This window comes from Neomonachus schauinslandi, chromosome 3, assembly GCF_002201575.2.
Source record: "Neomonachus schauinslandi chromosome 3, ASM220157v2, whole genome shotgun sequence".
NCBI classification, from domain to species: Eukaryota; Metazoa; Chordata; class Mammalia; order Carnivora; family Phocidae; genus Neomonachus; species Neomonachus schauinslandi.
In genome coordinates this window covers 153,294,268-153,305,450 of record NC_058405.1, presented here as the reverse complement: position 1 = coordinate 153,305,450, position 11,183 = coordinate 153,294,268, and positions in this window count along the sequence as shown.

Sequence of the window (11,183 nt, the reverse complement as noted above, 5' to 3'; positions counted from 1 at the left end):
ATATACATCCATTTGAATAGATTTTCAGATTAAGGACCATTAATACTGGGAAATTTGGTTTTTGTTTTTGGAGTTTGCATTTTGTTGCTGTTGATTTCAAATTATTCTATTAAGGAATTTTTCAAACATACACAAAAGTAAATAAAATATTATAATGAGCCTCATGTATCCATCAACTAGTTTCGGTGATTGTGGCTAAGTTTATGTTTAACTCTCCCAACTCCCTCTTCTCAATTGCATTATTTTGAAGCAATCTCAGAATATTCTATAATTTATCTCTAACTTGTTCATGTTTCTGTCTGCAGCAATGCCTCTGAGTGATAACATGTCAGTACCAATGAGGAAGCCTAGCACCCATATATTGATTTCTAAATACAGTTTTCCATGGAGCGCCTGGGTGGCTCAGTCGTTAAGCGTCTGCCTTCGGCTCAGGCCATGCTCCGCGGGAAGCCTGCTTCTCCCTCTCCCACTCCTCTGCTTGTGTTCCTGCTCTCGCTATCTCTTTCTCTGTTAAATAAATAAATAAAATCTTTTAAAAAAATAATAAATACAGTTTTCCATTTAAATACAAGGCAATCTAAGACCTTGGGGGGAGTCATTGATTCTGGGGCTGGGGTAGAGCCTAAAAATCCGTTTGTAATTGCTAAAACAAAAGAAAAACAAAATGATAAGAGAGAGACAACCCAAAAGAGCCCAAGACGGTCTCCACTGGCCAAATTTAGGGTATTAAAATGGTAGCAACAGCTTATACATCATGAAATAAAAAAAGAATCTGTAAAGCCACATTGATAATATTGATCATCCATACGCACATATAAAGTAAAAGCTCTTTCTTACTGGATGCCCAGTCATTAATATAACAAGAATTATAAGAATAGAAAATCCCCACTTTCTTGTCATCCTTGTAATAATTCAGGTAAGAATCACCAAGGGATGCCAACACTAGTAAGGAACAGCATATTTATATGCATTCAGAACATCTCTTTCACATCCAGAGTTAATATTAATAAAATTTCAGAACCTTGGTAACAAAGACAAAATATTAAAATGTATTTGAAAGAGAGAGAGAGATACAATCTGCAAGGAGGTACAAAATTCAAATGATTGCTGGACACCAGGGATTGAAAGAAAAGGGGGAGGCAATATTTTCAAAGATCTCTTAGGGAACAGTACGTTTACCAGCATCAGTTTTAATGATATCCAAGGAAATTCTAAAAGTAAAAGGTCTTCACATCATGTGATTTTGGTGACGTTACTAGGTAGTGGTTAAGAGCATAAGCTCCAGAGAGATGGCATAGTTTGAAATCCTGTCTCAACTGCTGACTAAGCTTAGTCTTAGCAGTTAGCAACATCTTTGCCTCAATTGTCTCATCTATAAAACTGGATAAATAGGGCGCCTGAGTGGCTCAGTCGTTAAGCGTCTGCCTTCGGCTCAGGTCATGATCCCAGGGTCCTGGGATCGAGGCCCGCGTCGGGCTCCCTGCTCGGCAGGAAGCCTTCTTCTCCCTCTCCCTCTCCCACTCCCCCTGCTTGTGTTCCTGCTCTCACTCTCTCTCTCTCTGTCAAATAAATGAATAAAATCTTTAAAAAAAAAAAACTGGATAAATAATTGTAATCACTTCTTATGTCTCTTGTGGGTACTTAAAGAGTTCATAAACGTGAAGTGAATAAAATAACTGTTAAGGATAATAGTCACTGCTTGTATTAAAGATTGTTTATTTTAGTACATTAAGTCCTATAGATAGATCCGCCCTACAGAGTAGGATATTTATTTTTCATCTGACCCTTTCAAAATATTATCAATATTTCAGAAGTTAAACATTTATTTAAAATGTTCCTGTTTCAAAAAATATATTATGTATTCATCTAGAATTATTAAAACTAGTGGGGACAAGAATAATGGAGTATTTAACTAAATAGTGGTACAATAAAATGGCAACGTTTTACAGCCATTAAAATGGTAAAATGATGATTTATGCTGTTTTTTAAAAAGGGAAATTATACATAAGGAATTCTTAGGAATGGTATGTATTAAAATCTTAGTATTATTTTTGGATTTTGTTAGTGATGGTATTATTTTCTTCTTGCATCATGCAAGTTCCAAATTTCCTATAATTTTATATGTACACACACACACATACGCATATACATATATAAATTCTAAGAACTGTATCTCTCCTGCCTGTGAGTGTTTAATGGAAATAAAATAATAGGCTCATCCATGAACCACTACCAAGCACATGCTTTTTCAACATTTAAAAATTTCTGTGTGATTTATTTAAAGAAAGTTATATGCTAATGTATTAGATAATTATACGTTTATATGCAGTGAAGGTATTAAAGTCATCTAAGTTTTGTGAATTAAACTAAGAACAAATTATAGTTATAAATGGTTGGTTTATTATTTATATTCTGTCCTCATATTTCTGTTGAACATTAGTATTAGAACTCAAAGGGAAACTTCAATGTTGTTTCTATACTAAATGAATGTCAGGTATTTACATGGTATGTTCCAGGTAGACCCAGATAATTTTGGTTAATCATTAACCTACATCCCTTGAAACAAACTTGTATTTTAAGTTGATATGTTGCTTAAATGAATAGGATTATATGTCAAATATAATAGACAACCAATCTCTGTAAAGGTGAACTTTTAGAGGATAAATCAATTTTTTAAATGACTGATTCCCTCAAATTCAAAGTTATCATTCTTTAAAATAAATCCATTTCCATTATATGGTTCACTTTCCTCAGCACCTTTTAGGGCATGCAGGAATTAATGGTAGTGGTGACATTTCTGTTATTGTAGTTAATATAAGTGATTTATATCTTTTTACTCTAAAAGTGGCATAGCTTTATTCAAATTTGCAATAAAAAAATTATCCATTAGAAGAATTATAGTGAAGTAAAAAAATAAAAATATCAGAAGAGGCATATGTTTTTCCCTGAGACTCACAAATAGTCTTTATGTCATTATCCATTTATTAAATTGGCTTATAAGTACATTCTTAAAGTTCAGATGAATGATCTGCTTGCAGTATTAATCCCCCCTGAATATGTTTAGACCAAAGCTTTATGACCTCTTTTTATTATGGCAGACAATGCTACCAGAAAATATCCGCTTTTAAAATCTTATTACTGTCAAATTCTTTATCTAGACCAGTGACTTGACATTCTCACATGAGTGAGCATTAAAGCTTTTGTCTTTTTAACCTCATGATCCTAGAGCATAAATCATTTATAACAGATTCAATTCTCTGTGTCTTTCCAGTGTTATTGGAGTCTTATCTTTCATTCTGGTCTATGTTTTCAATTTAATGTAGTCCACGTACTTTCTTTCTCTCTTTCTCATTTCCTTCCTTCCATCCTTCATTCCTTCCCTCTCTCTCATATATATATTATGTTTAAAAACATATGTGTGTATGTATATATGCATAAAATATTTCAAGGTAAAGAAGATAAATATAACCATTTATAACTGTTTGTTTTTTAAACAAAGAGGGTATTAACCTTTGTGATGACATAAATCATGCTATATTTTTATTTCTTTGTTATGTAATTTGAATTTCAGACATTTTGGCAAGTGACTATATACTGAGTTAGTGTTCATGTTTCTTTTGTGTCATAGCATTTGTTATCATGGGGAAAATGAATGAAAGTCTTTATTTTGCTTTGGTGCCATAAAAAAAAAGTCCCTGCATTTAAGGAAATAGATACCCCTACGCTTGAAAAATAGACAACCTTACACAAAAGAAAAGATAGAACAAGAATAAGCCAAAGCATTTCTTAAATTGAGTGGCTAATTCTTAAGTGGAACACTGACATCATGTAAAAAATAGGTTTTGCCAAAGATAATGACTATATTTGGATGATTTAAATATAATCACTAGAAAGTATGTATATTGAGAGACTCTACATTCTATGTCTTTCTTTAATATAAAAATACCTAAGATGTGCTATACTAAAAGCATAAAGAAGGAAATATAATTGTGTTATTATATATTATTATCACATATTACTATACTTCATGTTATATATTATTAAGTTCTATCCTGCTTTATTTAGCATAGTAAAAATGAACTTATTCTCTGATACTTGAATAATATGTGATTCACATTGTTGAAAATAATAACTCTCTCAATTGTCCAAATAAGTTCACATTTTTTCCTTCTCAATTTTTTTCCCCGTACAATCTACTGGAAGACAGAGATGTGTTTTTCTTGATCTTACATTTCCATCTTGTCCGCTATTATCATGTTGTTTCTTGTCTAGAGATGCATTTTTACAGTCTTTCTCCTGTAGACAGGCTCAACAGAGGTACGTTCATTTCACAAAAAATAAGAGTTTTAGATAATGATTTTTCATGAAGTTGTTATAGGATATATGTGCCCCAGTTTTATTTTAAGGTGGGCTAGGGATATAGAAGGGAGTGGTATAGTAACTGAAATCTTCCTTTCAAACATTTCTCAAAGGATCTGTAGAAAACCCTTCTTTTCTCATGATTAGGTGTGAATGAAACTCTTCAAAGAAATGTAATATTTCATATGATCAAAATTTCTCTTGATAGTTTTGTGCTGGGTGAGAAACACTATATATTTCATCAATATTATGGATATTTGATACCATAACCAATTTTGAAAAATAGGACTTGAAGAAGCAAATAAACTCTAAATGTTTATCTCAAATTATTTTGATGTTGTTCATATAAGATAAATAGCACACAATACTGTCTTAACGAAGAAATTGCAATTAGTCCAGGTTTTATTTGTAAGACTCTTTCACTCGTATTAATGAATTAAAAATGTATTTTTCTGGGCCAAAAGTTCGTCCTAATATTCTTACACCTACAGGATGGATAAATTTGTGGGGGTTTTTTTGTTTCATTGAATTCAACATAATGCCATTGATATATTAATATACTTATTACCCACTACGTAGTGAATATTTACCTATGAGTAGGACATTATTCAGGCAATCTGGCAAGTAATGAGGACTACATCACTGTCAGGGCACTCTTGATGTTTAAAATGATGTGGACTATAGAACTATCTATAACAGAAAGGAAATGAATGAGACTGGCACTGTTGACACAGTTTTAAAAGGCAGAGTTTGACCTAAAGCTGAAGTTGTCATCAAGGATATTTGATTATTTTTTATATTCTCTTAGTTTTGAGTATTAATTTCCTTCTGTGACTTTTTGTTTATATTTCTAATATTTCTAGCATTTGTGTTCTCTTTCTCTCCCTCCCTCCCTCTTTCCCTTCTCTCTGTTCCTTCCTCTATCTCTTACACACACACACACACACACACACATGCCTTGCAAAAAGACTGTCATATTTATTAATCTTTTTCAAATACCAGATCTGTGTTTTGTTATTTTTATTTCATTATTTTTAGCTCTTAACTCATTTTTTTTCCACCGACCTTTTTTGGCAGGAGGTAAGTTAATTCTTTTTTATAGCTTCCATTGTTGAAAGTCCATTTTTTTATATTGATTCTAATTTTTGACATTATTCACAGTATTTTAGTAAATGATTTCAAAATGTAAATTTGTTTCTATTTCCTAGTTGCTTATTTCTCTTAAAAATTTTCTCGCTAGTTGTTAAATTTCTTCTATTCTCTGATGTTAATGTTTCAATGACTTAAATGAGATATAGTCCTTATACTGTTAGTCCCTCAACGACCTTGTCAGATTTCGTTCTTCTTGGTATGAAAACTTTTGAGAATTTCTTTTTATTATGCGTTTTCACAGTTTGAAAAGAGCCCTTTTTGGAACCTATGGCACATTCATTGTCTTGCTCTTTCTCTCTTTCTCATAAACAACACACATGCACTTACTATACTAAGCTTATTTCTCTCATATTTGTTTTAAATACAAATAAATCTTAGAGATTTTTCCACATTAGCGTATATAGATATGACTCTATTTTTTTTAAGATTTTATTTATTTATTTGAGAGAGAGAGAGAGAGAGAGAAACAGCATGAGGGGGAGAGGGTCAGAGGGAGAAGCAGGCTCCCTGCTGAGCCGGAAGCCCGATGTGGGACTCGATCCCAGGACTCTGGGATCATGACCTGAGCTGAAGGCATTCGCTTAACCAACTGAGCCACCCAGGCGCCCTTGACTCTATTTTTTTTAAGCTGCATTGTTTTTCATTGTAGGGAGTGCTACAACAAAGTATGTTCTTTCCACCCATTATTTTGACATTTGTGTTACTACTGAAAACCGAAAAATAAACAACATTGTGTATATGTTTATAAATACAAATGGAACTATATACATTGAGTAAATTACTAGCAGTGAAATTGCCCAGTTATCTTATAAAATGTTTCATCAGGTTCTACAGCAGCATGGGGATACCTCTCTCGAAATTCTCACAAGTAGGAACATTATTAAGCTTTTATATTTGCAACTATATAGTCAATAAAAAATAGAACTTCATTATTGTTTGGACTTTGAAATTTGTTAATTAAAAATAGAGTTGAATATTGAAATGTTTCATGGCTTTTCTACTATTTTTTTTCCTGCAAGCTATCTACTTATAAAATTTACCTTTTAAAGTGATTCTTTTTTTCCAGAAAGGGTATGGGGAAAAAATGCATACTTCATATCCCTGCCTAATTATTTCTCTGTTATCCTTTATTCGAAACATAATAGCTATTGAAAGAAATATCTGTATTACTTCATTACCTTTTTGTTTGCCATGATTTTATTCTTTAATTTTTTTATTTGTATTTTTTAAAGGTTTTATTTATTTAGAGAGATAGAGAGAGAGCATGAGTGGGGGGTGGGGGCAGAGGGAAAGGGAGAGAGAGAATCCCAAGCAGATTCTCCACACTGAGTGAGGAGCCTGATGTGGGGCTCGATCCCAGAACCCTGAGATCATGATGGGAGCTGAAATCAAGAGTCAAATGCTCAACTGACTGAGCCACCCAGGAGCCCATTTGCCATGTTTTTAGACTGGTGATTTGATTTGGCTTTAGACTTTCAAAAACACAGAGACATAATAACTATTTAACCAAAAACATAGGAAGTCAGAAGTAGCAATAATAGTAAATTGCATAGCATCATGAAGACATGATTTTGTTGTATTTTACAAATATTTATCACAAACCCATTTGTTTTATTTTTATTTTTTTTAAAGATTTTATTTATTTATTTGACAGAGAGAGAAACAGTGAGAGAGGGAACACAAGCAGGGGGAGTGGGAGAGGGAGAAGCAGGCTTCCTACGGAACAGGGAGCCCGATGCCGGGCTCGATCCCAGGACCCTGAGATCATGACCCAAGCCGAAGGCAGACGCTTAACGACTGAGCCACCCAGGCGCCCCACAAACCTATTTGTTTTAAAGGCAATATAATTTTAGTAAGCAACTTCATGCCTGAAGAATTAACAATTTTATTTATGACATTTTTCCCTCAGCTTTTTGATATACAAATATTTCTGAGATGCCGTGTCATGCATGTCATGAGTGTATCTTATATACCATGGATATACATATTATGGTATGACATGGCATATCATAGACAAAGTAGTTTACCAAAAAGCTATTATAGACACACTAATCAGCAGAAAGTTTTCCATTAAAAAATCCATATGGATAGGGAGAACATCGGGGAATAGAAGATTTGACATTTTTCAAGTAGTCACACTTACATACCTATCCTTAGGTTTGGACTGTCCTGCTCACTTGAAAAAAAATTTACAGTGATTTCTTCATCACATAAAAACTTCTGAGTCTATGAATATAGAATAGAAATGCTGCCCAAATAATTTCATTTTTTCCCCATTCATTATTTACTTAAAGTAAATTGATGGACTTGTGGAATGCTTTGAGAACCCATGAACAAATAGAAATAGTCCCTTATGGATATTTCTCCCAATAAAAGATGAAAGGATATCATTCTGTCAGTGAACAAAATCAGTTATAGTAGCTCAACATAGGATATGAACTCTAAAAAGAACTTTTGTTAATCTGTGGAGAAAGCCAAACTATTTTGGAAACTAATCCAGAGATGAAAATCAAACCAAAACCCCCAATTGTTATAGACCACAAATATATATTAGTGATATTTTTTATAAATTAATGAATAATGTTTTCATCCAAAATTTTAGCTGAAAATAAAACTTTAGAATATAATTTGCAGTATTATTTGTTACCTATAATGTATAAGAATTCAAGTGCAGTGCTTTTCTTCATTAATGACAGAAATTAATAATGATTTTATATGGCTATATTGTGAACTTATTAATATACTAAGCAGTTTTTTGGGGGTTTTTTTGTTTCATTCTTTATATTTTGTTGTCCTGAGGTTGTTGAGATATATATATATATATATATATATATGGATCACTGCTATTACAAAACCCCTAGTATTTTAAGACATGTTAAAGTCATTATAAATATTTATTTTATTTAGAGGTTGTCATTTGCTCATACTAAATATGAGAATATTTAATTCATCTCAAGACAAAGAATATAAGGTTGAAAACTTTAAGACTATCAGCCAAGGGCATCTATTTGATCATTAGATCAAATTGAGGAAAGCATGGACTTTACCCTTAAGAACTTCTGAAGTTGAAGAGATAAGCACATATACATTTTGACTATAATCCAAGTGTAATCAGGGCTAGGTAGACATCTATAAAAATTGTCACTTGAAACCATAGAATATTGTGTTTAACTTTGCTTTACACGAAGTTGATGATGATTTCAAAGAGGAGGTAATGCTTGATTTAGTTTTTGGACAAAGATTTTGTAGGCAAAGAGAGAAACAAGCCATGGGATGGCAAATCCACTGATTTTGTGGCACTCTTCTCCTCAGTTTCCCCTGGTAGATATTTCTTCACCCTTCTCATCCTACAGGACTACAGGCACATATCATCATTAGAGCACAGCTTGCACACAAATAAATGCTGAGTTGTTTTTCTGGCTACATAATGGCGCACCTGCATGGAAGTTAATACTGGGTTCAGAATTCTTCAATTTATTCTCTAAGTCTGGAGGGAAGGTAAATGTCCATGTAATTATATGGATATTGAACTGGAGTAGGAAAAAAACAGAAGAAAGAAGTTAAAAATTATCAGAAAATAATCTGGTTGCAAGATGACGTAAAATGAATTGTCTGTTTTGGATAGACATTTCATACAGCTTGAAAGACATCTTATTGATTGGCATGTAGTGATTGGCATGTAGTGTGCATCTAGTGCAGTAGCAGACTGGACTTCTGCAGCAAGAAGACCAGGAATTGAATACTTTGGTACTTAACCAATTATAAAGTGTGGAACATTCATATCTTCAAAATTCAGTTTCTTCCTTTCTAAAAATGGAATAATGTGTTGTTGTTTTTTTTTTAATTTAGAGATTTACTCTAAGAATTTAGTAAATAAAATATAAGTGCATGGCATGGAACAGATATTCAATAAAAGTTTGTTAGAACGATAAATGAACAAAAGAGAGGGAAAGAAGCAACTAGAGCTTTGAGGTTAGAGACCATTAGAGCTTTATTTCTGATTATTTGTTATTTGCCCATTTGTTGGCCCTAATTAATAGCTTATTACACATCTCCTCCCATTGACTATATAAACATGTACAGAACAGCCAAATGGTCAGTTCCAGAAATGCTAATAATCTATACTTCATCTACTCATTTTGCTGTGCTTCATACTAAAGATGCCTTTTCTTTGCGACATGTCTTCATTTTTGGCTATTTTTTTAGATCAAAAAGTCTTTGGAGCCAACAGTTTAGATTTTGTATTTGTGTCTCCTTTGACTTTTCTTCTGCTTCTGACAGACTTGGCAACTGGAACTTATCCCTGAGATTTGGGTAGGAATTTCTCCATTTTGAAGTACCATTTGGCAAATTGATCTTTTCTTCACATATGGCCAAAGCAGTTGAGTTGGAGATTAAGGGGTAGCCATTTCTGAACCTTTTCCTTGTAGAGCTGGATTGAGCCGGATTAGGTCTTAAGCCTTTCATCTACTTCTCCCATTAAATTCTATCAAAAGAAGCTATTAGTGAGGGACTAGAATTTACAATAGCATTACTTTATTAGCTTTGATATACAATCAAGGGCATGGTGTAGGAAAGAAAGAGGATAAGTCAGCACTGGGGTAATGAGGAGAGAAAGAACAGGATATCTAAACATTTACTTTTATTATTAAGGATAGTCTTCGAAAAAGGCAGTATTATATTATATAGTAATGACTTTCCAAATGCAACTGTTATTTCTGATAAAGGAAATTTCTTACAAAAAAGCAAAAAGATATTTTTTGGATTACAAGTAGCCTCAAAATTAATTATGACATATTATGTTATCATGTACAATCACACTGTAGCATTCATATTTTCAGAAGAGTTTTGACTAAGCATGATGGTTATACATTGCCTTTTTTCTCTTCCCCCGTGTCATGTTTGGCAGAGGTTTTATCCAAGGCATCTCCCTCACTTTCAGTTTTTGGGAGATAAGCTTCAAATGTTTATCTTGACTCCTTTCAAAGAATACTTCAATATGTTTATTTTAGGTCAAATTTCTTTTAATTTAGAGTTAGGATCCTCAGCATCTAATTTCAATGGAAAGTTCCCTCAAACCTACCAATGCTTCTCATTTATTCACTATAAAAAATGATGTAATACTTAATGTATCCAATCATGTAGTTTTGTTCCTTTATAAATCAAACATGCAAACACAATGAATAAATAAGCAGTCAGTTGGTAGATTCATGGCAATGAAAGGGGTGTAGAACATTTGTTCAGCTTGACAGGTACAAACATTTCTCTACTGGTGATTTATATAAATGTCCAAGGTGTATTCATTTTACTGAGAGAAAAAAAAATGCAGAAACCATAAAGTGCAAGGGAAAGTGTGTGTTATTGGAAGATCTGATATTATATATAAGTTGTAACATGAATATTTCAGAGTGACTTTGATAGTCCTACAACTGTAGTTTCTCAAAAAGAGAACCTAGAATAGTCTCTGTGATTATTTAAATACAAATCCAACCCAAGGTTGCAATATATTATTTTTATAGTTTTCTGGTGCTAGAGAGTTTAAGTAGAAATATTTCTAAACCTATCAAATGTCTAAAACCACAATATAAAGCTTACAAAGATCTATGATATGGGAGGAATACATATGCAATCAGGTATCCTTGATCAAATTTAGGGAAGAAGAAAATTATACT